Here is an 8327-nt window from a genome sequence, read left to right as displayed (position 1 = left end):
TCCTTAATGAAAACATTTTTAATAACACAATTTAAAACCAAAATGATGGGCTAATAGATATTATCTTATTGATGGAGTACTTTTCATATACAACTAGATACTATTTTAATTTCTTGATTAAAATCAGAATGGAACATATTGTCTGCCATTTTAACCTCTCTGAATAAATCCTGTCTTCTGTTTTGCTTTTCTTTTACCATGTAACAACTCACATTTGTACCACTAAAATCTTCAGAGATTATAAAACAATGACATATGCTTTAACAATGGTATTTAATGAACATGCTGCTGGGTTGAGAACATTATAATAGAGAAAGCATATTGGCTGTGATATTAAATGATCTGCAATTCAGAAAGGTAAGCTATAAATGACTAAAATATTCCTTGCTATTATTTAATTGTAACTCATTTTTCCAGGTATTCAAGGCACAATGTCCTTTATATAAATGGAAAGGAGAAGATGACAAAGCAATATCAATTTACATAAAAGCTAGTCCATTAATAACTTTGCAGATCAGGTTGAGGTCAAATATTCAATTAAGTTCCACTATAATGATGATTCTTTCTGCTAGAAATCTGATTCTCACCTATCCTGAAAATCAAATGATCCAATCTTGGGAATTAGTGGTGTCATGAGCAATTAGATTAACATGTTTGTATTCTGCAGTAAAAACATTAGAAGAAAAAATGCTTTTGTAAAACATTACAATTATATTAAATTTGAATTCCTGAAATGTTGTTCCTAACTTATAATCTATTCTAAAGGCTTTACATTATAGAAGATATTGATAGATGAATATAGGTTTACTCTTATCTAGCAGCGATTTTTTTGTTTGCCCTTCTTCCTTTTTGATTTTTTTGTAAACAAAATGTATTTCTTTCCCTAGGCTCTAGTTGTAAATTAGCATTTGAATTCAAATGACAGCATGTTCCTTTTCTTTTCCTGTACAATTCTTGTCACAAATGTGCTGTTTTTAATGGCAAATCAGCTAATTAAAGACAGTGTGGTATGGAAAATGAATGGAGTTAATTGAATTAGTATTAAAACACTTAGTAATTAATCACTTCTTGCATTGCAATTATTCAGAGCTTACAACTGTTGGCAAAGCTTACTCTTATCCATATGTTTTCTCAATATTATTAGCATTTAAAAAAAACATATTCTAGCTAGGTCCTAAATGTGCAAAAGTTTGCACAGTAATCATGACTTCATTTAAGAGTGTGTAAATCTAACATAATTCATAATGTTACTAACTCTTCCTTAAGATCCTATATTTAAATATTATCTTTCCTACAAAAAAAAGTTACCATTCCTGTACAAAGTGAATAGATATTGAAAAGAGGACTCTGAGACAAAACATTGCCTTGAAGCATTAATTTCCCTTGCAACCTGTGGGCTGCTCGCTAAACACCAGCTGCTCTTTACTCTTAGCATCTCTGACTTCTAGGATGATCTTGACCTTCAGGTCCCAGATATTTGAATGATTTTTCTCCCCACTCACCCTGCTTACCTGAAAAATCAACTAGCTCACATCTTGTAAACTTTTCCTCTAATTTGTGAGTCAGCCTAGAGAAAGCTTCCTAGTCTATAATGGTTACAGCTCTCCTTTGGAAATACAGAAGTTTCTGGAATGAAGATATATTATTGACAAACTGGATAATTGCAAATGGAAGATTGGCATGAAGAGTTGTTTAATTAAATAACTTTCAATTCTGTTATAGGAGAGCTTTGATTTTGGTTGCATAAATCAAGGGAATATGCTAGCATGATTTTTGTACAAATTTGTGATGACATTTTTCATTAATTTATTCACTCACCCATTCATTCAATTAATAATAGTAATACACTGGTGAGTCTCAACCCTCAAGCTGAACTGAGCATCTGAAACCTCGTTGGGTTATTTTAAAATAGACATGTTGATACCTTGGAAGATTCTTTATCAGTAGGCCCACAATATGTCCAGACAACCATATTATTATGGCTATATAAAAGATAAAATAATGATACATGCCAGAATTAAGAACCATTATTCCAGATGTTCTTCTAGACACTGGGAATATAAAGACCAATAAAAACGGTCTCTATAGGATCTTTCAGTCTAGAACGGTTATGAACCACTAAGTAAAATAATGATCCCTCTTACACATGGCACGGAGACTGAACAATTAACCATGGGAATATATACAGTGGTTGAGGAAATTTCCCACAGAATCATATTTATTTCTACATTTTGGAGTTTAAAATACAATCTAAGCACATTCACCTTATTATGTACACAAGAATATTGGGACTGATTAGAAGTAATAGCAGGAGAAATTATAGTCATAGATTCTTAGAATTAATATTCAAAACCATATTTCTAAAGTTTATTAGACTGTGGCATATGGATGCCAGGCCCAGGTTTTATTCACCATTTTATTGCAAGACCAAAACAGTAAGAGACACATAGAAAACACCCAATAAATTTTTTGTTGAATTAATGACTGACTGAATGAATAATGCAGCTCCAAAATGATTATTACATTGGATATCACTTTGCTTTGACTAAATTAATTTTGCTAATGCCCCCTATTCTTTTAGTGAAAGTCAAGGAAACCTTTTAAGTATTATGAAAGAGGTTTTCTGAACTGCTTCCCCAAATCATGACAGTTATAATGGCTAACAGAAATTATTTTCTCACCTGCTGAGCTAAGTACCTCACCTCTTTAACAATCTATGCAAAGTCAAACGCTATCGCTGCCAAGACGAGATTTTTGAATTCTACATCTTGGATCCTTCTTCCTAGAATATATCCAAAACCAGGTTTGCTGAACCCAAGCAACATGCTCTCAAGGCAATTACACTGCTGCTTTCCAATCCCTGACTGTTTTATTTTTTATTTATTTATTTTTTTTAAAGATTTTATTTATTTATTTGAGAGAGAGAGAATGAGAGACAGAGAGCACGAGAGGGAAGAGGGCAGAGGGAGAAGCAGACCCCCCGCTGAGCAGGGAGCCCGATGCGGGACTCGATCCCGGGACTCCAGGATCATGACCTGAGCCGAAGGCAGTCGCTTAACCAACTGAGCCACCCAGGCGCCCCCTGACTGTTTTAGAAGGCAAATAGCATTGGGAAGCAAATCCTGTCAAGAATTAATTATGGAATTAGGTGAAAATGACAAGGATGATAGAGAATTTGAGCCAATTTGGAGAATTAGCTGAAGAATTAAAGCTACAGTAATGTGGCAACATTTGAGAGGATTTATCGTACTCACAGTAGAGCTTTTGCCCTGATTTCAGCACATGAGTAAATAACGAAAAGTCTGACACTCTAATTATCAGTCTTGAGACAGAAAGGTGAGAGAATGACCTATCAAGATCAACTCCCAAGAAAAATAATAGCCCACACTCATCTAATGCTCGTACAACGCTGCTGTAATCTGAGCCCTGCCCTAAGCATGTTGTGAATATTGGTTCCTTCCAACCACCCTGTGAGGCAAGTCCAGTTATTAATTGCTCTCTTCCTATTGTTATGGATGAGAGACAGATCTGGTAAGTGTCACAACCAGGATTTGAACCCAAGCTTTCTGGTTCCAATGCCTATGATTTTAACCACTGTGCTCTAAGAGGAGAATTTCAAAACACCCTATTTTGAAGAATATGTTCTTAGAAGTTCCTACTGTTGGCTGTTCAGAGATGATAAGTGACATTTTTTTAAGATTTATTTATTTATTTTAGAAAAAGAGAGTGCATGAGTGCACGAGTGGGGGGTGGGGCAGAGGGAGAGGGAGACAGAAACAGAGAGAATCCCAAGCAGATTTCCCACTGAGTGCAGACCCCCATGCCTGCTAGATCTCATGACTCTGAGACCATGAGCTGAGCCAAAATTAAGAGTCTCGGCTGCTTAACTGACTGAGCCACCCAGGTACCCCTAAATACAATGTTTTATTGATCATCTAGCTTCCAGAAAATATTGCCATGTTTTCAAACTCCTCTGCCTTCTATTATGACACTGGTTCTCCATTATTGAAAAGCCAGCCTAATCAGCATTCCTTTTCCCTCCAGAATATAGTAGCATTAAGAGATCTATTGTTAATAATGACCCACTTATAGCTGAGATATTTGAGGTACAAATATGCACAATAGGCTCTCAAATAAATTGCTGAGATTCCATGACTCTGTAAAAACACTTAGCAGTTTCAGTGATGATGCCTTTGACAGTGTGTTAATGGTGGGAATTCTTTTTAACTGATGGCATAAATATATTTGGAAAATATCCCTGTGTTATGGGATATCAGCTTAGAGAGAGAACTGCTAAATGAAAGCAGGAGTTTAATGGATCAGTTTGTGACTTCTGGAAAAAAAGTAAAGAATTTAATAGAAGACTAAATTCTACTTGTGTGATCATCTCAGCTCTCTTTGAATAGCAGAATTTCAATTGTATCCAGGTGGTCTTGTCACAAAATCCAGCAAGAATCTTTATCCTTTTCTCAAGCCTTCTCAGACAGGCTGCTTGCCCTTAAGAACTGAAAAATCTCTCTTCTTTCCTCTTCAGATTAACCACAAGGATAGGAGAAGTGGGTTTATAAGCTTGGCATGATGTCTTTAAATTTGAACTTTGATAATTTGAGGCTTCATTCCAATCATGGCCTTGGTTGTCTTCTATGGTGTGTGCCCTGTATTGTTTCATGGGAATTCTTTTCCTCTCTACTAACAAGGCTGTAAGCTCGTGAAAATGTGATGTGACTGGCGTCTCCCAGATGTAGTCGATAATAACCTTCACCTGCAGGCTTAGTCCAGCCAAATTCCTGAGCACTTGTGAACTTCTGATCAGCAGCAGCATTGGCATTTGGATCTTACCTTCTTATGTTTCTTCCTTTGGCTGGATTTGTACATTCAGGGTTTAGTTTCTGGGTTGAGTGCTCCACTGCCCCTCTGGAATGGTAATCTTTCTTGAGTCCTAGACTGCCCTTTGCCACCTTGATTTCCCGGTTTTAATACTCCAGGTCACTGGAATCTATGTGTGAGGAGTTTAAGCTTAAAGAACATAAATGCCTTAACTCTGCCATTTCTAGACATTTGTCTTATTCAGGTAATGCTTGGCCACTAAAGGCAAGGCAATCCCTTTGTAAATCAAGGGGCTGGCTCCATCTTTAATGTTTGATTAAGGACAGCTTTCTAGCTCTACACCTGACTGTCCCCTTCTCCCCCACATCTAGGCAAGCTGAGAGGAAAGTCTACTTTCTCCTTTGGTGCTAATTGGAAGATCAAACCCTGCTCTCCTAGAAAATCTCATTATGTGAGTAAGAAACCTTTCACAACTTCTTTTTTTTTTTTAAAAGATTTTATTTATTTTAGAGAGAGCATGAATGTGAGCACTCCACACTGACTGTGGAGCCTGACACAGGGATCCATCTCATGACCCTGAGATCATGACCTGAGCTGAAACCAATAATCGGATGCTTAATAACTGACTGAGCCACCCAGGTGCCCCAACACTTCATGACTCCTATATATCTCTATCTATCTATATCTGTCTCCTCTGCTCTCATCTCCTCTGCCTTAATTCATTTCTCCACAGTCTCAAAACTGAATTATTGCACCAAGTTCCTAGCTAATCTCTCTGCTTTCCTTGACTCCTTAGAACATGCTGGCACCAGAGTTCCATAAATACAAGCCAACATGACACTCCTATCAAAAATTCTCCAATTACTCCACATTTTTGAAATATGACTTATTGGGAATTTTAAGGTTTAGACCTATTCATGCAGACTTACTTCTGGCTAACCTCCTCTTCACCTTTCATACTCCAACAGCAATGAATTGCTTATATTTTCTCTACGCCTCAACCCCTCCCCAATATATCAACTGCTTTTGCTTATGTGTACTCTGCCTAGCTAATCCTTTCCTATGCATAGGGCTTTTCCTACTCCCATCCCCCAACCTGCCGGGAAAAATTCTACTTATCCTTTAAGACTCAGATTGGAGGTCACTCTCTCCGATATCTCTGCTGTGACCCCTTAAGGCTGGGTTATGTGTCTCTTCTGTATGCATTTCACTTATTAGTTTCCATAGCATGTTTTGTGTCTACCTTTACCATTAGACTGTGATGTCCTTTAGGGCATGGGCTATATCTCATAAATCGCTGTAACTCCAGCACCTAGCAAAGTTCCTGACACATGGCTAATAAACTTTTATTGCACAAGGAGTCTTCAAGCCATAAAATGATTCACAGGAGAATTAATGGAGAAGTAACATGGTCCTAGCACTCCTCTGGGAATCAATGCTCTGTGTGTTGCTAGTGAGGTCACTTAACCTTTCTGCACCTCCATTCTCTCAGCTGAGAAGAGACCATCTATATTTTAAGGTTCTTCCCAGCTCTATATTTACTATGAAATACAGACTCTTCATGCTGCATTTACGTTTTTGATTATAGAAATTTAACAACTCCCTTGAGATACTTTGCAGACACTACACACGGAGTTAAGAAGCTATTGTGAACTAAGTCATTTACACATGTAGGTTTCCCATGAAAGTAATGTAACTAAATGTAAATTGAATAAACAAATACATTTTTGTAACATATAATCTTTAACTTTGTATAATCATTTATACATGTAAATATATGAATTTTTCTTTATTACATTGTTTGCTTCTGCAATCACGGTCACTTTTCTCTTGACACTGGATGTGAGCTGCTTTCTTCCGTAAAGCTTTCTGCTCTTTAAGGTCCAACCCAAAAGACACTGTCCCACTTCACCTTGAAGAAATCAGCTTCAGGTCTCTTCCTCTTCTTCCAAGAACAGCATGGGACCTTCCTTGATCTTCTGTGTCTCATCAATGTTAACAACAGATTGAGATTGACAAACTTGCTTTTCCCAGCTTCTCTTCCATTTCCTCCTCATCTACCTTCTATTCTTCCTCTTCATCACTAATACCACTAGCCAGTTCTGGACTCTGACCCTTCTGGTCCTTTCTTACGTTTCTGAAGTATGGACATTCTCTCATTGAAGTGAGCTCTAAATTATTCCACTTCATCATTGGTGAGGGAACAATTCTTGACACAATTACTTTATTATCTTAACTCATTAATAATTCTTTGGTGGGTTGTTTATGCATTTGCTGAAGAAATCTTACCTGTGGTACCACAGCAAGACCAGGAGACAGGCCATATTTGGGTATAGGTAACTTGCTCACATCAAATACTTCTTTATCCTTCATTAGATATGTTGAATGAATGTAGGGGACAAAACATCTTTGAGCCTTTTCTTTTAAATCTTGATCTTGGTCTAAAAACAATACTGATTTTTTTCTAAACATCTGTAAGTTTATCTGGATTAATTTTGATATCCCTCACAGACAATGAGAGGTTGTTGAATCATCCCTTTTTCTTCTGAGAGAAACAAAATTAATAAAGCTTTGCCATCCTTTCTGTACCTGGCCATTCCACCTCCCTGTGAATATGTGTGCTGGCATTCTTTGGACAATCAAACTGAAGAACCCATTTCATAGCCAGGAAGTCTAGACCCTGGCTGTAATGATAGTAGCAAAGAGCCCTGTCATTGTTTTGCCAAGGGATTCATTATAAACCCCTATTCTCATCATCTGCTGTTGTCAGACGTGGGGAGCAAGGATAGAAGAACCAGGATGTAGCTGGCAGAACACGATATGGATACTGAATCTCCTTACAACTGAAGAAAAAGACAATACTTTTCTTCTTGAGGTGCCTTCCCAAAGTGGAATATAACACATTTATTTTTTGCTGTAGCTCACAAACTATGCAGGTCTGTTCCAAAGTGACAGTGGTGCTGTATTTTTCTTTATCATGAACCCAGACATATATATGTGATTTTTAGTCAACAAGGTGTAAAACCCACTCAGATATCTTGAGTTTGTGTGTGTGTGTGTGTGTGTGTGTGTGTGGTGGACAGAGTGTGAATAGTTCTGATAAACTATGTACTAAAACCAAAGCATTATTTATTAAAACAACTTTTTTTTTAAATTAGAATTTACTGAGCATCAAGACTTTTATTATATTCAGGTGCAGTCTAATCAGTAACAGTTATATCAAAATTATCAATTAAATTGTATTTGCATGCCACTGGAATAATTTTTTCCTCAGTGTCTGGGGAACTTTTTTACTCATTTCTGTACGCTCCTGGTAGAATATAAGTTCTGTAAATTCACTATTTGAGTTAAAATTTTGACCCTGCATTTCCTCCTTATGTGGCCTGAGGCAAGATATTTGGCTTTCCTGTAGCTTAGATTCCTCTTCTATAAAATGGAGATAAATATTAGAGAAACTACACATAGATCAGGTTAGGTATACCACATGCATTACTACCTGC

General features: G+C 36.9%; 1 pseudogene; it reads right to left on the bottom strand.

Moving 5' to 3' along the window:
• Nucleotides 1–6584: 6584 nt before the first annotated feature.
• LOC115940209 (putative ATP-dependent RNA helicase DDX10 pseudogene) lies at nucleotides 6585–7813 on the bottom strand (annotated as a pseudogene).
• Between the last annotated feature and the right edge of the window lie 514 nt (nucleotides 7814–8327).

Source organism: Leptonychotes weddellii, chromosome 2, assembly GCF_054177405.1.
Source record: "Leptonychotes weddellii isolate Sample4059 chromosome 2, ASM5417740v2, whole genome shotgun sequence".
In the NCBI taxonomy this organism is placed as follows: Eukaryota; Metazoa; Chordata; class Mammalia; order Carnivora; family Phocidae; genus Leptonychotes; species Leptonychotes weddellii.
This window is presented reverse-complemented; position numbering and strand designations above follow the sequence as displayed.